Source organism: Schistocerca americana, chromosome 10, assembly GCF_021461395.2.
Source record: "Schistocerca americana isolate TAMUIC-IGC-003095 chromosome 10, iqSchAmer2.1, whole genome shotgun sequence".
Taxonomy (NCBI): Eukaryota; Metazoa; Arthropoda; class Insecta; order Orthoptera; family Acrididae; genus Schistocerca; species Schistocerca americana.
Window position 1 is genome coordinate 50,523,315 of NC_060128.1, and position 20,753 is coordinate 50,544,067.

General features: G+C 44.0%; 1 protein-coding gene across 1 annotated transcript in view; it reads right to left on the minus strand.

The window, feature by feature from the left end:
- Positions 1–20,753, minus strand: part of LOC124552657 (tyrosine-protein kinase Fer-like) — a 627,186-nt gene that overhangs the window by 361,218 nt on the left and 245,215 nt on the right. The window lies entirely within an intron of this gene.

Sequence of the window (20,753 nt, forward strand, 5' to 3'; positions counted from 1 at the left end):
TTGAGTAGGTATATATTTCGCTTATTTTTTGAGGATTTGGGGATTACAATATTCAATCTCGCTACTACAACCCTGTGTTGATTAATCCCTCAATCTGTTTTGATGCTCGATATTAACTCAGGATTATTTGTTGCTAAGAGGTCAAGTTTCACAACCAACCGTTTACTATTCGCATGGGCTCATGCGACTGCTCGAAATAATTTTCAGAGAATGCGTTTACCACAATTTCGGATGATATTTGATGCTTACCTCCGGAATTAAACATATATTTTCGCTAACATATGGAAGGTAAATTAAAGTCACCACCAACTGTTATCTTATGAGTCGGGTACGTGTTTGAAGCTTTCGGCAATTGTATCATCTGAATTGGGAGGTCAGTAAAAGGGTCCAATTATTATTTTATTCCGGTTGCGAGCAATGACCTCTGCCCATACTAACTCACAGGAAGTATCTACCTCAATTTCGCGGCAAGATAAATTACTTCTGACAGCAACAAACACGCCACCGCCAACCGTGTTCAGCCTATCCTTTCGTCACACCGTTACGCTATTCGCAAAAATTGTGGCTGAGCTTATAATCGGCTTTAGCCAACTTTCAGTGCCTATAACGATTTGGGCATCAGTGCTTTCTATTAGCACTTGGAGCTCTGGTACTTGCTGCCTTGCCTGCCCGTGGGCGGCAGCAGCAGCGCTTTCAGGAAACATTCCTCACACACAAAGAAAGAAAATATGTTACGTGGACATGTGTCCGGAAACGCTTACTTTCCATGTTAGAGCTCATTTTATTACTTCTCATCAAATCACATTAATCATGGAATGGAAAGACACAGCAACAGAACGTACCAGCGTGACTTCAAACACAGCTTTCATATGCCCCCATAAATGAAAGTCAAGAGGGTTGAGGTCAGGAGAGCGTGGAGGCCACGGAATTGGTCCGCCTCTACCAATCCATCGGTCACCGAATCTGCTGTTGAGAAGCGTACGAACACTTCGACTGAAATGTGCAGGAGCTCCATCGTGCACGAACCACATGTTGTGACGTACTTGTAAAGGCACATGTTGTAGCAGCACAGGTAGAGTATCCCGTATGAAATCATGATAACGTGCTCCATTGAGCGTAGGTGGAAGAACATGGGGCCCAATCGAGACATCACCAACAATGCCTGCCCAAACGTTCACAGAAAATCTGTGTCGATGACGTGATTGCACAATTGCGTGCGAATTCTCGTCAGCCCACACACGTTGATTGAGATAATTTACAATTTGATCACGTTGGAATGAAGCCTCATCCGTAAAGAGAACATGTGCACTGAAATGAGGATTGACACATTGTCGAATGAACCATTCGCAGAAGTGTACCCGTGGAGGACAATCAGCTGCTGATAGTGCCTGCACACGCTGTACACGGTACGGAAACAACTGTCTCGAGTCATAGGCTGGAATGTTCCGTGCTCCCTAAGACGCCGATCAATTGCTTCGAACGTCTTCCTGTCGGGACACCTTCGTTCTGGAAATCTGTCTCGATACAAACGTAGCGCGCCACGGCTATTGCCCCGTGCTAATCCGTACATCAAATGGGCATCTGCCAACTCCGCATTTGTAAACATTGCACTGACTGCAAAACCACGTTCGTGATGAACACTAACCTGCTGATGCTACGTACTGACGTGCTTGATGCTACGTACTGTAGAGCAATGAGTCGCATGTCAACACAAGCACCGACGTCAACATTACCTTCCTTCAATTGGGCCAACTGGCGGTGAATCGAGGAAGTACAGTACATACTGACAAAACTAAAATGAGCTCTAACATGGAAATTAAGCGTTTCCGGACACATGTCCACATAACATATTTTCTTTATTTGTGTGTGAGGAATGTTTCCTGAAAGTTTGGCCGTACCTTTTTGTAACACCCTGTATACGATATGTACATTATTACTTCGATTTATTTGGGGTATAAATAAGTCAGACGACCCTCCCAGTCCGCCAACCGCTAGCTGGAAACTACGCCACCGTAAGTGGCTCGTGTCTCTCCCGACTCGCCCCACAAATTCTATTTTTATTCTGCCGTTCGTCAATCGCTAAAAACCGAACCCCTATAATACGATAACTTTGTTGTCCGTCTGTCCTATGTCTGACAGTGTCAGGAACGGGTAAAACTGCCACGTTGAACTTTATGTCGCACGCTAACTTGTGTGGTACCTTCCCAGTGCAAAACACATAAACCTGTAAGTCGATGCAAGAAAAAGCTGCTGCCGTTTATGGAACACATTTTGGTACTCGCAAACTCACTCATCAAAATCTTCCCGTACACCTACAATCGTGAAACTTGACACGAACTAAGAAAGAAAAAAATCAGAAAATCGTTAATTTGTAATTATCACAGGATAGGAAATATTTCTTTTCTCGCCGGCCGTTGTGACCGAGCGGTTCTAGGCGCTACAGTCTGGAACCGCGCTACTCTGCGGTCGCAGGTTCGAATCCTGCTTCGGGCATGGGTGTTTGTGATGTCCTTGGGTTAGTTAGGTTTAAGTAGTTCTAAGTTCTAGGGGACTGATGACCTCAGCAGTTAAGTCCCACAGTGGTCAGAGCCATTTGAACAATTTCTTTTCTCGACAAGTTTCTTTGCGTGGCCATCCTACGCAGCAAGTGCAGAAACATTTGTTTGGGAAATAAAACCGCCTTTTCTTGCTGCCATTGTAATTTATTTCTCCCAGACACAGGTTTGTTTTGATATGTGTTATTTTTACATTATCAAACAGTTCCCCTCGCGTTTTTCATGTAGATAAGTAATTACTTACAGTTTGTTGGCATCTGCGTTTCCTGTCATTTCCGAAACATAGGGTCATTTTTGTATTCAAAATGGCTCTGAGCACTATGCGACTTAACTTCTGAGGTCATCAGTCGCGTAGAACTTAGAACTACTACCGTAGCGGTCGCGCGTTTCCAGACTGTAGCACCTAGAACCGCTCGGCCACACCGGCCGGCACGTAAATATTGTGAGTTCATTATGTGTTGCTTCCTGTTTGGTTTCTTTACCTACATGTTGCCAACCTAACGAAGTATATGTTGACCAACCACCCCACTCCCCCCCGCCCCCCACCACACACACACAGATGTAACGGCCATGAATATACGAGAGTTTTCAACATATACTTCGTTAGGCTGGCAACATGTAGGTAAACAAACCAAACAGGAGGCAACACGTAATGAACTCATATTTACGTCTTTAAAAGCACAGTGGTCGAGCAAACAACTGTAACCAGTGACGAAAGAGTGGTGGTGCATCACAAGAATAAGGATAGACATAGTGGACAGCATGAAATAAAAAGTGAGGAACACAAAAATGTCCCTATGTTTCGGAAATGAAGCGGTACTGCGACCTCCAGACCAGATAACGAGGAAAGACAGATGCCAACAAACTGTAAGTAATTATTTGTTTACATGAAAAACGCGAGGTGAACTGTTCGATAATCTAAAAATAACACACATACAAAAGCGAAACTGTATCACCCTAGATGCCACTGAAGATGCCTTAGAGTAAAAAGAGAAGAAACGCGTCAGGGAGAAATGAATTACATCTGCAGCAAGAAAAGGCGGCTTTATTTACAAAACAAATATTTCTTTCCGCTGTGTTGGCAACACGCGATGGATACACACACAATATTAAGTGTGTACGGGAGCTCGAGTGGTAGTCGACTCTCAGCCGCGTCGCCCACCTGGAGCTCCCACTTCCCTCACTTTCGTTTCTGGCCCAGCTCTGCGTACACCAGAAATTAGGACGAAATCGGTGTTGAAGAGTGGGTGTAAGTTTGAAGAACCGCCTTTAGGTGTGGACTCTGGCGCTATAGCAGAATCCCCTGCAGTCGATTCCGTAGAAATACCGACGATCAGATGAGACTAATTACATCTTCCTGAATAGATTGATGTATAAAACAGATATATTTGAGAGATTTTAAAGCACATTATTTGGTCTCAAGTGTACCGAGATGCAGTGCCACACCCCTTCTTCTGTCATTCGTAAGCGAAGAATATCATCACGGGAATTCTCAACCACCTGCGGTAATAGAATCCGTCAAACGTACATTCAGGACTAGCAAATGAAAACTTATTGTCTTCATGGAGGTACCCCGAAACCCAGATGAAACTTTTAACCAACATGTATGAGAAAGATTGCCGAAAACCATTTTTGTGGGAAGAAATTCACTTTCTGTCGGTGTTTATGATGCTGTTTCATGTTTTAATGATGGTGCGCAAAGCAGGAAATATGTTTTAGAGAAAATGGGAATTAAGCTCGGAGAGAACTGCATCAAAGGTATGTATTGCGATAGACAGAGAGCGTGTAGTGAAAGCAGATAAATCATTTTTGGAAGTTATATATAATCAGGAAGAGTGCATCACAGGAATTTGAAAAGGAAGAAAACTGATTTAGAAAATGAATAAGAACCTGCTCACGGTGCTGGACAGTTCTAAAAGAATGCCAAATACGAGAAGATACTTTAATGGCCATTTCCCGCAAAACTCAAATTTTTGTACTTAGGTACATGTAACATCCAAAATAAATATCCTATTACTTTCAAACTTGTTATGCTTATCAAACGCAAACTCCTTAATGGAAAAACCTAGAATTTTCCAAATCTATCAAAAACTGTGGTAAAAATTGAGATAATTAACTATAAAATTTGAGTTTTTTCTAAAAGTGAAGTTTAAAGTGTAACAGCTCATTCGTTTTTTCATAAATTAAATAACATACACCTGTATGCTGTGCAAAATTCATCGAAGAATCTCTCTTACGTGCGAAGAAAATTGTATCTGTAGCAACAAAACCAGCGAATAGTACCAGGTGCTATAGTGCTATAGTGGAACACGTGAGGCAATACTGACCCTACGACCCATCTTAGAAGCTAGATTAAGGATGGGTAATCCTACGTTTCTAGCATTTGTAGACTTGGAGGCTTTTGACAATGTTGACTGGAATACTCTCTTTCAATTTCTGAAGGTGACAGGGGTAAAATACAGGGAGCGAAAGGCTGTTTACAATTTGTACAGAAACCAGAAGGCAGTTATAAGAATCGAGGGGCATGAAAGGGAAGCAGTTGTTGGGAAGGGAGTTTGTGGCACAACTTGACTAGAAGAAGAGATCGGTTGGTCGGATATGTTCTGAGGCATCAAGGGATCACCAATTTAGTACTGGAGGGCAGCGTGGAGGGTAAAAATCGTAGAGGGAGACCAAGAGATGAATACACTAAGCAGATTCAGAAGGATGTAGGTTGCAGTAGGTACTGGGAGGTGATGAAGCTTGCACAGGATAGAGTAGCATGGAGAGCTGCATCAAACCAGTCTCAGGACTGAAGACCACAACAACAACAACTAGAGGTGGCGGGACATTGGACATCGCCATATTCTTTTTTTACCCTCAACTTTACACGCCGCCAACCCCAACTGCGTGTACAATATTGAAAGGTTGTTCACGGATCTGTTCTGAGTTTTTTTTTTTATATCAGGCACCCGTCGACTCCGGTGTATCGTTTACAGAGTAATAATGTTGTTGTTGTGGTCTTCAGTCCTGAGACTGGTTTGATGCAGCTCTCCATGCTACTCTATCCTGTGGAAGATTCTTCATCTCCCAGTACCTGCTGCAGCCTACATCCTTCTGAATCTGCTTAGTGTATTCATCTCTTGGTCTCCCTCTACGATTTTTACTCTCCACGCTGCCCTCCAGTACTAAATTGGTGATCCCTTGATGCCTCAGAACATTTCCTAGGAACCGGTCCCTTCTTCTTCTGGTCAAGTTGTGCCACAAACTCCTCCCCAATCCTATTCAATACTTCCTCACTAGTTATGTGATCAACTCATCTAATCTTCAGCATTCTTCTGTAGCACCACATTTCGAATGCTTCTATTCTCTTCTTGTCCAGAGTAATAATATGATTACGATTTATTTTGTTTGTTACTGCAATTAGCGTAGTTTACCGCAGTTATGCCGACGATGTAGTTCTAGTAGCAGAATCTCCACCAGAAAGTCAAGACAGTCTTAGTGCTCGGTGCACGGACTCCAAATAGGAAAATCGGAGCAAAAGTTGCCGAATGGTCGACGTCGTTGCACGGGAGTATAGAAGTACAGCGGTACCGACATGTCGGGAGAAAGTACCTAGGTCGTGTTGCAAACAGAGTGAGGGAGATGGCAGTGGAACGTCCCAGAGAAAGAGGGACGGTCGGACTGCATTCGAGAGGGGAAAACCGACTGACGGAGGACCGAGAAAAGTGGCGCAACTTTCGACAACTGTCAACACTGCGTAACGCATCAAAGCACGCCGTAGATGATGAAGAAGAAGAAGAAGAAGAAGAAGATGGCTGTGTGGCATGCATCTTCTGTCCGAGATAGCGCGCCCTCATCTCCACATATATTTCATGAGAGACCAATGGCAGCATGCCCTCAATCGAGACCTGTTATTTTACTGAGAAGCGTGTCTCCACGAATCAGCGTGGTTTTAGAAAGCATCTTTCGTGCGAAACTCAGCCTGCCCTTTTCTCACACGATATACTGCGAACTATGGATGAAGGGCAGCAGGCAGATTCCGTATTTCTGGATTTCCGAAACGCATTTGACGCGATGAGCCATTGCGTGTTGTTAACGGAGGTACGAGTATATGGAGTAAGTTCACGGATACGTGAGTGCCTCGAGGACTTGTTACACAACAGAACGCAGTACGTTGTCCTCGACGGCGAGTGTTCACCAGAGACAGGGGTATTGTCAGGAGCGCGCCGTGGAAGTGTGGCAGCATCGCCGTTGTTCTCTGCACGTATATAAATGCTCTGGCAGACAGGGCGGGCAGCAGTCTGCGGTTGTTTGCCGATGACGCCCTGGAGTCCGGTAAGGCGCCCGAGTTGAGTGACTGCAGGAAGGTACAACACGACTTGCACAAAATTTCCAGTTGGCCGTAAATGTGGAGAAAAGTAGGTTAACGAGGATGAGGAAGAAAAGCAAACCCGTAATGTTCGGATACACCATTACTAGTGTCGTGCTCGACACAGTCAACTAGTTAAAGTATGTGGGCGTGACGCTGCAAAGCGATATGCGGCGGAAGGAGCGTGTGAGAACTGTGGTGGGGAAGACGAATGGTCGACTTCGGTTTGTTGGGAGAGTTTTATGAAAGAGTAGTTCTCCTGTAAAGGAGACAGCATATAGGGCGCTCGTGCGCCCTATCCTTGAATACTGCTCGAGTGTTTGGGATCCGTACGAGGTCGGACTGAAGGAAGACACTGAAGCAACTCAGAGGTGGGCTGCTAGATTTGTCACCGGCGTAGGTCCGGACAACACGTAAGTGTTACGGAGGTGGTTTGGGAACTCAAATGGCAATCCCTGGCGAGAAGACGACGTTCTTTTCGAGATACACTGTTGAGAAAATTTAGAGAAGCGGCATTTGAAGCTGACTGCAGAACGATCCTGCCGCCGCCAACATACACTGCGCGTAAGGAGCAAGAAGGTAAGATACGAGAAATTAGGGCTCATACGGAGGCGCACAGACCGTCGTTTTTCCCTCGCTCTATTTGCGAGTGCAGCAGGAAAGGAAACGGTAAGTAGTGGTCTAGGATACCCTCCGCCACGCACCGTACTGTGGCTTGTGGCGTTTTCCTACATACGCGCGTGAACTTTCACTCATTTCTTTAAGAACACCGTCAGTTGTTCCAACATTCCACGCACTTCTAAACGGTATTGTTTGTAGTGTATGTAGCGCCTGTTGTTTGGGACATGTGTGAATGTAATTAAGGTGAGGCTGGCCAGTGATTCCTTCAGTGTGGAAGCACATCGAGCTGGACCTCTTATAATTTGGCAGTAGTGCGAGATTCAAATTTGTTTATACTTAAGCGTGTCGAATACTTGCCTACTCCCTCGTAACAGGTTAAGTGTGAGGGGTTTCAAGTTTCCCCTTTGATGTAATCAGTGCCCACTCGCAGCTACTGTCGTTAATTCCTTTGCGTCTATATATATATATTTTTTTTTTGGGTGATTGAGGACGAGTCCATTTATTACGATATTGTGGACACGCACAGACAACGTACTTCTAAAGCCAATTGTGCAGATTACTGTACATCATTGCTTTTGAAAGTTCGGCAACTAACCGCATTCGGAAGGACACGCTACATACGCCAGCCGTTAGCACTTGTGTATGAGATGCAGGGGAGTTGTTTCCATCAGGATTGTGTAGTACTGCACGACCACCGACACTTACCACATTACTTGTTTGTGGCTGCACTAGCTTTCACAATAACGTATGCTTTTCACGCGTGCTACTGAAAACTTGTGAGGCAGAAACAAACCGATGACGTAGATATGCCTACACCTCTCGTGGTCGCCATTAATATCTCGTAATTGCTCAAATACATTAAGGTCATTCTATGACTAAAGCATCAAAATTATTGTTCTCATTGCTTCAAAGCTGTATCATAACTCGGCAATTAACTACGTATAACGGCAGTCAGGTGCAAACCGGACACCCACCACTACGGGACAGTGGAATGGGTTCATTCAAAAGCGACCAACACACACGCCGAGACTTTTATCCGACTGGCAGACTGGACGATCAGTTCCCGTTTAGTAGGACGCGGTCGGCCGCTGACGGATCACACTCTTGCGCTTCCTCCTCCGACTGAAACCTACGTCCGTGCATATCTTTCTTCAGGCAGAAGATCCAGGCTGTACGGATGACGTCACAGTGTTTCCCGACCAAATCGCCGAAGGGCAGTCTTCGTCCCATCGGCAGTGTGGGAGCGGACGTTACCGTGCAACAGGGCGATTCCTGTGTTCGCCGAGCTCCTCGAGCTTGCAACCACAACCAGTGCGCAGCGCTACCAGGACACTCTGCACAAAGTGCGGGGGCCAGGGACCGTGGCAAACGGAACCACCTTCCAGCAAGATAACGCCCGGCCCCACACTGCCAATCTGAAGAAGGTGGACCGTATCATCTGCACCTTTGCCTAGGTGTGGTGTGTCGTCTTCCGGAGCCTCGGCTTTGCGCTGCCGCGATTGGTCCGTTTGGTTTCAAATTTCGGAGGGCGCTGCGTTCTGTGGAGAGAGACCTGCTGGCGAAGAGAGCGTCGAGTGCTGCCGCCGGGGTGAGGCGGGGAGTTTAGTCTGCGCAGTGTTGCGGGAACGGCGGTATGACTCCCTGTGAGCGCACGCGACTGCCACGCGCGTGTGTACTCGGGACGGCGGCAGTCGCTCTGGACGGGCTGTGCGACGAGGGAGCTCGGCGTGGCAGCTGTAGGCGCGGCGCGCCCGCGTCGCTACGGCGGAACTGCGGCGACTGACGTAACTCGAGTTGGTGCTGGTTGCGACCTGTCGCCCAATGCTTCTCTGCCTTCTGGACTAACGGTGAGAATTTCTTGACCTGATGTGTCTCACTCAATTTCTGCCCGTGTCGTCGGGTGTGTTATGCTCCAAGTTCGTGTTCCACGGTGTTTCGCAATTTTAGTAGGCTCAGGCGTGCCCGAAATCCCGATTCAGTGATCTGCTGTTATATTGTCAAGTGCAACTACCACTAGAAAAGAGTGTTAACTCTCTGTGCCTTAATAACTGAACCTAAAACATTATCTGTGGTTGAAATTTTATTCTGACCCAAGTGCAACAACGGTCTTGTATTTTACAATTTGTTGAGTGGTATTATTATTTTGTACTGGCCGTCACATTTACTAAGTCGAAGATTTACCAAGGCCTGTGGGCGTCATTAACAGTTCCTGCCTAGACAGGCGTTATATTTTGAACCGTGTGTTTCAGTGCTTAGTAATTTTTATTTTATGTGTTATAGAGAGCTGCTGTCGTGCCCTGTGTGGACGATTCGCCACGTTGGTGAAGTTTCTAGTTGTTCTGCTTGTCTGTGCCGTATTCCTAAAGCAGGCGGGCCTAGCACAGCTGATTGTAAATTTTTCCTAGTGGTGACGAGCACGGGATGGTTTTAAGTGCTAACTCACTAACTTCAGCCATTCTCAAATATTTATTACTACTGACATTCAGGTCCTTCAGGCCGAGTGGCGACGTCACTACCCCTTTTTGTTTATTAATTTTATCTTGTTAGCTTGTTTCATTAAAAAAAACACCTTTGGTATATGAATCTGTCGTTTGGTCTTTACTGCTCCTTTCGACGAAGTAAATTAACTGTTGGTTTCGCGTTCTTGTAACATTACCAAAAATGCATTTGTGGTTACATTTGATTGGCCCCTCTGACCGAGTGATTCAAGTCATTCCTTTCAGTAACTTTCGTATTGGTCAATAATTAAAAGTGTTGGTTCCTTCAGACCGTGATTATCTCCTTATGTTGAGTGTTAAGGTTGTCATTCTGGCATTACAGTTGCGAATGTTCAGCGGCCGTTCAGGCCTGGATTTAAGAACAAGTGTTTTCTAATGTTTAATAAAATTAAATTGTGTTTGAAACTGTAACCTCATATGGGTCTACGCTTTCACCCCCCTGCAGCCTTTGAACTCTGCTTACCTTACGTTTTGGTTGAGTTTTCCCATACCACGAGTATCAGAAGGCTACGCTTCATGGATTCGGTTTGCAAACACTGCAACATCCACCGTACAGCAGGATCTTTCACCGCGTGGTTTTGTCACCTCTGGCGACCTCGAGAAAGAGATGCACGGACACCGCATCAGTCGGGCGAGGATGTGCAAGAGTGGCTGCGGTTGTGGTCGATCTCGGAAAAGCACTTGACTCACTACCGTACGTGCGCTTATTGTTAAAAGTACCGTCATACGGGGTATCAAATGAAATTTGTGACTGCAATGAGGGGTTTCTGGCAGGGAGCACACAGCATGTTGTCCTGGATGGAGAGTCGTCGTCAGATGTAGAAGTAACTTCGGGTGTGCCCCAGGGAAGTGTGTTGGGAGCCTCGCTGCTCATGTTGTGTGTTGATGACCTTGCAGACAATATTAATACTAAAATCAGGCTTCTTGCAGATGTCGCAGTAATATATAATGAAGTACTGTCTGGAACAAGCTGCATAAATATTCAGTCAGATCTTGATAAGATTTCAACACGGTGCAGAGACGCTTATACTGTTGTAATTGCTGGTTGATCTTCTAATTCAAATTATTCTTTATTAGGTTTGCTCCGTTCTGTCGCTCAAATAATTTCATATCAACTTAGTTTGGCTTTCATTTTATTGTCTTTAATTATTTTAATTGGTAGTTTCAACATGTTTGACTTTATAAATTATCACCTATAATGCTGAATTATTATTATTTCTTTTCCCTTAGCTTTAGCTTGTTTTGCTTCTTGTTTAGCTTCACCACCGGCAATAGAGAGTGAAGCTTTGACAATGCCAGCCACTCGTGCTGGCGAAACGTCAGTAAAATCATCAGATGAACGTCGGCCGATGAACCCGATACAGGAGCCAATAGGCAGTTTGTCATTAGAATAATTACTGCACACAGATTCAATCAATCAGGGAACAGGAAGAAACACTAATAATTGGCACAATGGGACGTCCACCCCCCGTTATGCAGAGTTAGATGTAGATGAAGTCGTAGACGTGTTTCCTTTAGCGGTCGACTGCGTTCTACGAATCGAGAACTGATCATTTCGTCTCGTAGTAGGATAATGTCTTAAGGCGTCTGCTCATTACTTTTAAATGGAACCATTTCGTGGTCCCGTTCTGGTGGATATTTTGATTTATTTAACCGCCGCTCATGGATAACGCGTGGTTTACCATACCTTAGACGACAAACTGGAAGCGACCGAAGAGTCGGATGTCCAGTCGAGACTCACCTGCAACAAAAGAATGAAACACAAAGTGAGCATCCAGCACTGAACCAGAGGGCAGAGCGCGACTCAAATTTTGGGAACACCAGTTTGAGGAGACGTGTGCCATTAGCTATTTTAAGAGCAGTATTAGTAAATGTGTCACTGTTTCAGACTAATTTTAAATTGAAGCACATTATTTGAAAACACCACAGCGGTGGCTACTGGAAGTGAGTTTTCAAGCCCAATTTGAGTCGGCAGGGGAACAGATGAAGCTATCGTAGGCCAAGTATAGGGAAGGAAATTCGCTGCAATAGATTTAGCGAGACTACGGAATTCCTGTCTCTGGATATGCGAACGGGTGTTTGTACACAGCTGCCCTCCGAACACATCTCGTCACCATTCGCTGTCAGTAACGTGCAAGAAACTACAGAAAGCCACAATCAACATAGCCGGAGCAGGATTTCTTTCCACATATGTGTGTTGCACGGAGAACAAAGCTCATTCTACTTGTTTTTTCATCGGATCACCTGTTGTTGCTGTGGTCTTCAGTCCAGAGACTGGTTTGATGCACCTGTTTGATGCACCTCTCCATGCTACTCTATCCTGTTCAAGCTTCTTCATCTCCCAGTACCTACTGCAACCTGCATCCTTCTGACTCTGAAAACTGTATTCATCTCTTGGTCTTCGTTTACGATTTTTACCCCCCACGCTGCCATCCAATACTAATTTGGCGATCCCTTGATGCCTCAGAATATACCCTACCAGGTGAATACAGGGTTATAAATACAAAATCAAATAGGGGTAATGCAGGAGTAGGTTTAATAATGAACAAAAAATAGGAGTGCGGGTAAGCTACTACAAACAGCATAGTGAACGCATTATTGTGGGCAATATAGACACGAAGCCCACGCCTACTACAGTAGTACAAGTTTATATGCCAACTAGCTCTGCAGATGATGAAGAAATTGATGAAATGTATGACGAAATAAAAGAAATTATTCAGGTAGTGAAGGGAGACGAAAATTTAATAGTCATGGGTGACTAGAATTCGACATTAGGATAGGGAGAGAAGGAAACATAGTAGGTGAATATGGATTGGGGGTAGGAAATGAAAGAGGAAGCCGTCTGGTAGAATTATGCACAGAGCATAACTTAATCTTTGCTAACACTTGGTTAAAGAATCATAAAAGAAGGTTGTATACATGGAAGAGATACTAGAAGGTATCAGATAGATTATATAATGGTAAGACAGAGATTGAGGAACCAGGTTTTAATCTGTAAGACATTACCAGGGGCACATGTGGACTCTGACCACAATCTATCGGTTATGAACTATAGATTAAAACTGAAGAAACTGCAAAAAGGTGGGAATTTAAGGAGATGGGATCTGGATAAACTGACTAAACCAGAGGTTGTACAGAGTTTCAGGGAGAGCATAAGGGAGCAATTGACAGAAATGGGGGAAAGAAATACAGCAGAAGAAGAATGTCTCGGTCTGAGCGATGAAGTAGTGAAGGCAGCAGAGGATCAAGTAGGTAAAAAGACGAGGGCTAGTAGAAATCCTTGGGTAACAGAAGAAATATTGAATTTAACTGATGAAAGGAGAAACTGTAAAAATGCAGTAAATGAAGCAGGCAAAAAGGAATACCAACGTCTCAAGAATGAGATCGACAGGAAGTGCAAAATGGCTAAGCAGAATCGCTAGACGATAAATGTAAGGATGTAGAGGCTTATCTCACTAGGGGTAAGATACTGCCTACAGGAAAATTAAAGAGACCTTTGGAGAGAAGAGAACCACTTGTTTGAATATCAAGAGCTCAGATGGAAACCCAGTTCTAAACAAAGAAGGGAAAGCAGAAAGGTGGAAGGAGTATATAGAGGGTCTATACAAGGGCGATGTACTTGAGGACAATATTATGGAAATGGAAGAGGATGTAGATGAAGGTGAAATGGGAGATATGATACTGCGTGAAGAGTTTGACAGAGCACTGAAAGACCTGAGTCGAAACAAGGCCGCGGGAGTAGACAACATTCCATTAGAACTACTGACGGCCTTGGGAGAGCCAGTCCTGACAAAACTCTACCATCTGGTGAGCAAGATGTATGAGACAGGCGAAATACCCTCAGACTTCAAGAAGAATATAATAATTCCAATTCCAAAAAAAGCAGGTGTTGACAGATGTGAAAATTACCGAACTATCAGTTCAATAAGTCACGGCTGCAAAATACTAACGCAAATTCTTTACAGACGAATGGAAAAACTGGTAGAAGCCGACCTCGGGGAAGATCAGTTTGGATTCCGTAGAAATGTTGCAACACGTGAGGCAATACTGACCTTACGACTTATCATAGAAGACCTACGTTTCTAGCATTTGTAGATTTAGAGAAAGCTTTCGACAATGTTGACTGGAATACTCTCTTTCAAAGTGTTAAGGTGGCAGGGGTAAAATACAGGGAGCGAAAGGCTATTTACAATTTGTACAGAAACTGGGTGGTAGTTATAAGAGTCGAGGGACATGAAAGGGAAGCAGTGGTTGGGAACGGATTGAGACAGGGTTGTAGCCTCTCCCCGATGTTATTCAATCTGTATATTGAGCAAGCAGTAAAGGAAACAAAAGAAAAATTCGGGTTAGGTATTAAAATCCAGGGAGAAGGAATAAAAACTTTGAGGTTCGCCGATGACATTGTAATTCTGTCAGAGACAGCAAAGGACTTGGAAGAGCAGTTGAACGGAATGGGTGGTGTCTTGAAGGGAGGATATAAGATGAACATCAACAAAAGCAAAACGAGGATAATGGAATGTAGTCGAATTAAGTCGGGTGATGTTGAGGGTATTAGATTAGGAAATGAGACACTTAAAGTAGTAAAGGAGTTTTGCTATTTGGGGAGTAAAATAACTGATGATGGTCGAAGTAGAGAGGATATAAAATGTAGACTGGCAATGGCAAGGAAAGCGCTTCTGAAGAAGAGAAATTTGTTGACATCGAGTATAGATGTGTCAGGAAGTCGTTTCTGAAAGTATTTGTATGGAGTGTAGCCATGTATTGAAGTGAAACATGGACGATAATTAGTTTGGACAAGAAGAGAATAGAAGCTTTCGAAATTCGCTACTACAGAAGAATGCTGAAGATTAGATGGGTAGATCACATAACTAATGAGGAGGTATTGAATAGGATTGGGGAGGAGAGGAATGTGTGGCACATCTTGACTAGAAGAAGGGATCGGTTGGTAGGACATGTTCTGAGTCATAAAGGGATAACCAATTTAGCATTGGAGGGCAGCGTGGAGGGTAAAAATCGTAGAGGGAGACCAAGAGATGAATACACTAAGCAGATTCAGAAGGATGTAGGTTGCAGTAGGTACTGGGAGATGAGGAAGCTTGCACAGGATAGAGTAGCATGGAGAGCTGCATCAAACCAGTCTCAGGACTGAAGACCACAACAACAACAGTTAGCAAGCCGATTATGAGTTGGGTTCGTATCTCCATCACAGAACTTCACATCATGTGCTTCATCTTTAAATGCATTCACACTTTGTTACTTCTGAATGGAGGTATATCAGACAGCTTTCGTGGTTAGTTAACAGGGACGAAAAGGTCTTGATAGTGGTCCCAGTTTATTACAAAAACCGACGTCTTTTATTTTCAAGTTTAGATTTGGTTACTGATATTGGCGAAAATTTCGGTAATTCATGACTCTTCAGGGCTAGTCAGCAATACGATATGTTTAGATTAGATTTGATTAGATTAATACTTGTTCCATAGATCATGAACACGACATTTCGTAATGATGTGGAATGTGGCACTTTAATGAAAGATTTCTTTACATAACATGATTCAATTTATTTACAACAATTTTTACTCTCTCTCTCTCTCTCTCTCTCTCTCTCTCTCTCTCTCATTCTTTTTTATTTTTCTCCCTTGCTCTCTCTTTCACACACACACACACACACACACACACACACACACACACACACACACACACACACACATTCTTTTTTTTATATTTGTTTGTTGTGTTCGACTATCGGCGAGGCACGAAAACGTCCGTGAATGAGTTTCTTAGTTTTGAGTACACTTACGAAAGAAATATAAATACAACTATGAGAGTTACTGATTAATGATTCTTAGTTTGCAGTCAGCTCTTAGTATCATTAGTAAGTATGCTCCAGCCTCTAAACCTAGTTACAGAAATGCGAATCAGACGCATTATATTTTCCAGGCCGTGCCAGCCGCGTCTTTGAGTGCCAGCTATGGTCGCTTCCCAGCCCTCTGTAGGATCACATCGGTTCGTCTTCTTCCTGCTGGTTCTGTAACTGAGATTTGGCAACAAGGCAAGGTATGTTTGGCAACTCTATGATCAACGAGTTACTTCCTGGTGTGCATGGAATTAAGCCTCAAAGTTCGCTTGCTTTTTCCTGTCATTTCCATTGAATAATCTGAGTTGTTATCTCTTGAGGTGTAACAAAAGATTGTAAATTTACGGTTTGCAGCCCAGGAAAGTCGTTGCACGTGGAAATCGCATCTAATCTCGTCCTTTAAATAGCTATTTATGAGTTCTAGCCACGATTAGTGAAGTTCGGTGGCAGGAGGAACAAGACTTCTGGTCAGGTGACTACAGGGTTATAAACACAAAATCAAATAGGGGTAATGCAGGGGTAGGTTTAATAATGAATAGGAAAATAGGAATGCGGGTAAGCTACTGCAAACAGCACAGTGAACGCATTATTGTGGCCAAGATAGATACGAAGCCCACACCTACTACAGTAGTACAAGTTTATATGCCAACTAGCTCTGCAGATGACGAAGAAATTGAAGAAATGTATGATAAAATAAAAGAAATTATTCAAATTGTGAAGGGAGACGAAAATTTAATAGTCATGGGTGACTGGAATTCGAGTGTAGGAAAAGGGAGAGAAGGAAATACAGTCGGTGAATATGGATTGGGGCTAAGAAATGAAAGAGGAAGCCGCCTGGTAGAATTTTGCACAGAGCACAACATAATCATAGCTAACACTTGGTTTAAGAATCATGAAAGAAGGTTGTATACATGGAAGAACCCTGGAGATACTAAAAGGTATCAGATAGATTATATAATGGTAAGACAGAGATTTAGGAACCAGGTTTTAAATTGTAAGACATTTCCAGGGGCAGATGTGGACTCTGACCACAATCTATTGGTTATGAACTGTAGATTAAAACTGAAGAAACTGCAAGAAGGTGGGAATTTAAGGAGATGGGACCTGGAAATCTGAAAGAACCAGAGGTTGTACAGAGTTTCAGGGAGAGCGTAAGGGAGCAATTGACAGGAATGGGGAAAGGAAATACAGTAGAAGAAGAATGGATAGTTCTGAGGGATGAAGTAGTGAAGGCAGCAGAGGATCAAGTAGGTAAAAAGACGAGGGTTAGTAGAAATCCTTGGGTAACAGAAGAAATATTCAATTTAATTGATGAAAGGAGAAAATATAAAAATGCAGTAAATGAAGCAGGCAAAAAGGAATACAAACGTCTCAAAAATGAGATCGAAAGGAAGTGCAAAATGGCTAAGCAGGGATGGCTAGAGGACAAATGTAAGTATGTAGAGGCTTATCTCACTAGGGGTAAGATAGATACTGCCTACAGGAAAATTAAAGAGACCTTTGGAGATAAGAGAACCACTTGTACGAATATCAAGAGCTCAGATGGAAACCCAGTTCTAAACAAAGAAGGGAAAGCAGAAAGGTGGAAGGAGTATATAGAGGGTCTATACAAGGGCGATGTGCTTGAGGACAATATTATGGGAATGGAAGAGGATGTAGATGAAGATGAAATGGGAGATACGATACTGCGTGAAGAGTTTGACAGAGCACTGAAAGACCTGAGTCGAAACAAGGCCCCCGGAGTAGACAACATTCCATTGGAACTACTGACGGCCTTGGGAGAGCCAGTCCTGACAAAACTCTACCATCTGGTGAGCAAGATGTATGAAACAGGCGAAATACCCTCAGACTTCAAGAAGAATATAATAATTCCAATCACAAAGAAAGCAGGTGTTGACAGATGTGAAAATTACCGAACTATCAGTTTAATAAGTCACGGCTGCAAAATACTAACACGAATTCTTTACAGACGAATGGAAAAACTAGTAGAAGCCAACCTCGGGGAAGATCAGTTTGGATTCCGTAGAAACACTGGAACACGTGAGGCAATAGTGACCTTACGACTTATCTTAGAAGAAAGATTAAGGAAAGGCAAAGCTACATTTCTAGCATTTGTAGACTTAGAGAAAGCTTTTGACAATGTTGACTGGAATACTCTCTTTCAAATTCTAAAGGTGGCAGGGGTAAAATACAGGGAGCGAAAGGCTATTTACAATTTGTACAGAAACCAGATGGCAGTTATAAGAGTCGAGGGGTATGAAAGGGAAGCAGTGGTTGGGAAGGGGGTAAGACAGGGTTGTAGCCTCTCCCCGATGTTGTTCAATCTGTATATTGAGCAAGCAGTAAAGGAAACAAAAGAAAAATTCGGGTTAGGTATTAAAATCCATGGAGAAGAAATAAAAACTTTGAGGTTCGCTGATGACATTGTAATTCTGTCAGAGACAGCAAAGGACCTGGAAGAGCAGTTGAACGGAATGGACAGTGTCTTGAGAGTAGGATATAAGATGAACACCAACAAAAGCAAAACGAGGATAATGGAATGTAGTCGAATTAAGTCGGGTGATGCTGAGGGAATTTGATTAGGAAATGAGACACTTACAGTAGTGAAGGAGTTTTGCTATTTGGGGAGCAAAATAACTGATGATGGTCGAAGTAGAGAGGATTTAAAATGTAGACTGGCAATGGGAAGGAAAGCTTTTCTGAAGAAGAAAAATTTGTTAACATCGAGTATAGATGTGTCAGGAAGTCATTTCTGAAAGCATTTGTATGGAGTGTAGCCATGTATGGAAGTGAAACATGGACGATAAATAGTTCGGACAAGAAGAGAATAGAAGCATTCGAAATGTGGTGCTACAGAAGAATGCTGAAGATTAGATGGGTAGATCACATAACTAATGAGGAAGTATTGAATAGGATTGGGGAGAAGAGGACTTTGTGGCACAACTTGACCAGAAGACGGGATCGGTTGGTAGGGTATGTTCTGAGGCATCAAGGGATCACCAATTTAGTAGTGGAGGGCAGCGTGGAGGGTAAAAATGGTAGAGGGAGACCAAGAGATGAATACACTAAGCAGATTCAGAAGGATGTAGATTGCAGTAGGTACTGGGAGATGAAGAAGCTTGCACAGGATAGAGTAGCATGGAGAGCTGCATCAAACCAGTCTCAGGACTGAAGACCACAACAACAACAACAACAACAACAATAGCCACTATTGGTTTCGTAAGAGGAAGGCAACCTGGGTTTGTGGTAACGTTCTGACCTGTGACAAAAAACGTGTGTTATGTTTCGCGGTTCCAGTCTCGCAGACTGTAACGTTTTTCTTCCTTATGTGCAGGAGCTACAAGCAGTCAGTTCAAACATCTATAAGGAAATCGCAAGAAAATACTTTTGGCTCAGAGTGCAGTGGTGAAAAATTTACAATGCTGCACAACAGGTAACGCCTCTTTCCGCTGCTGACAAGCAATTTTTGGTTTACTAGGAATACATAACTTTATTAATGGCTCTGAGCACTATGGGACTTAACATCTATGGTTCTATGTTTAAAAGTGGTTCAAATGGCTCTGAGCACTATGGGACTTAACTTCTGAGGTCATCAGTCCCCTAGAAGTTAGAACTACTTAAACCTAACTAACCTAAGGACATCACACACATCCATGCCGGAGTCAGGATTCGAACCTGATACCGTAGCGGTCGCTCGGTTCCAGACTTTAGCGCCCAGAACCGCTCGGCCACTCCGGCCGGTGCCCTCGCGTTCCTGAAAAAAATGTTGCTCGGATTCAAACTGCTTTCCAACGTAGTCCTTCAAAATCAACTCATCGTGTCAGTCGGGAGTTCAACAGCCTGCAATAACAATTTGGCGTCTTTTGAGACGTCGCTTGGTTACGAAGCCGTACAAGTTACAGCTGTTACAAGCTCCGCGTGCCGATGACAAACGCAAGCGTGTGGCATTTTGTAACGAGATTGTTGATGCTATTGACAATGATAACGCTTTCTCACAACGCATCGCGTTCAGTGATGAAGCGGCTTTCCGTGTTAGGGGTAAGGCAAAACAAACACAATGTCCGAACTTGGGGCCTACAGAACCCACATGCAGCCACTGAACGTGTAGGAGATTCGCCCAAAGTCAATGTGCTTTGTGCGATATCCCGGTCATCTGTTTACAGCCCATTCTTTTTTGATGGACACACGGGTAACGGTCAGCAGTATCTCGCTATGTTACAAAACTGGTTGTTTCCCAGGCTGCACGAAGACAACTTCATTTTTCAAAAAGACGGGACACCCCCTCACTGGAGTCGCTAAGTGCGTGAATATCTGAATGAAACTCTACCGAACCGTCGGATTGGTCGTCAAGGAGCTGGCGACTTAGCATGTCTCAGCTGGGCTCTACGGTCACCGCTTTTGACACCCTCAGACTTCTTCCTGTGGTGTTTCGTTAAAGACAACGTTTATGCACCACCACCCCCACAGAACCTGGTAGAGTTGAAGAACCGGCTCCGTACTGACATAACATCAGTGACGAAGGACATGCTTGCCCGAGTATCGATGTGATATTGTTCGTCTCGCTGATGGAGGACATATTGAACATCTTGAAAGTCTCTTCGGGTTTGCTGCCGGATCCTAAAGTCAACTTGACTCGATATTTCGGCGATCCAACTGGTCGCCGTCTTCAGGAGAGTGCTGCTTCTGCTGATGAGTCCCGCTGAGAACTGACGCCAGGTTGCAAATCGACGTCCTATACAGGCCACCGTCCAGTACACGGCGCATGCGCCGCCCATCACAGTTTCTGCCTTCCAAGACAGGGAGCTGGCGCCGCCCTTAGTGAAACACTGCTGCCAACGATATATCGCAGTCAGGGCCGCGCCGCAGAACGTTCA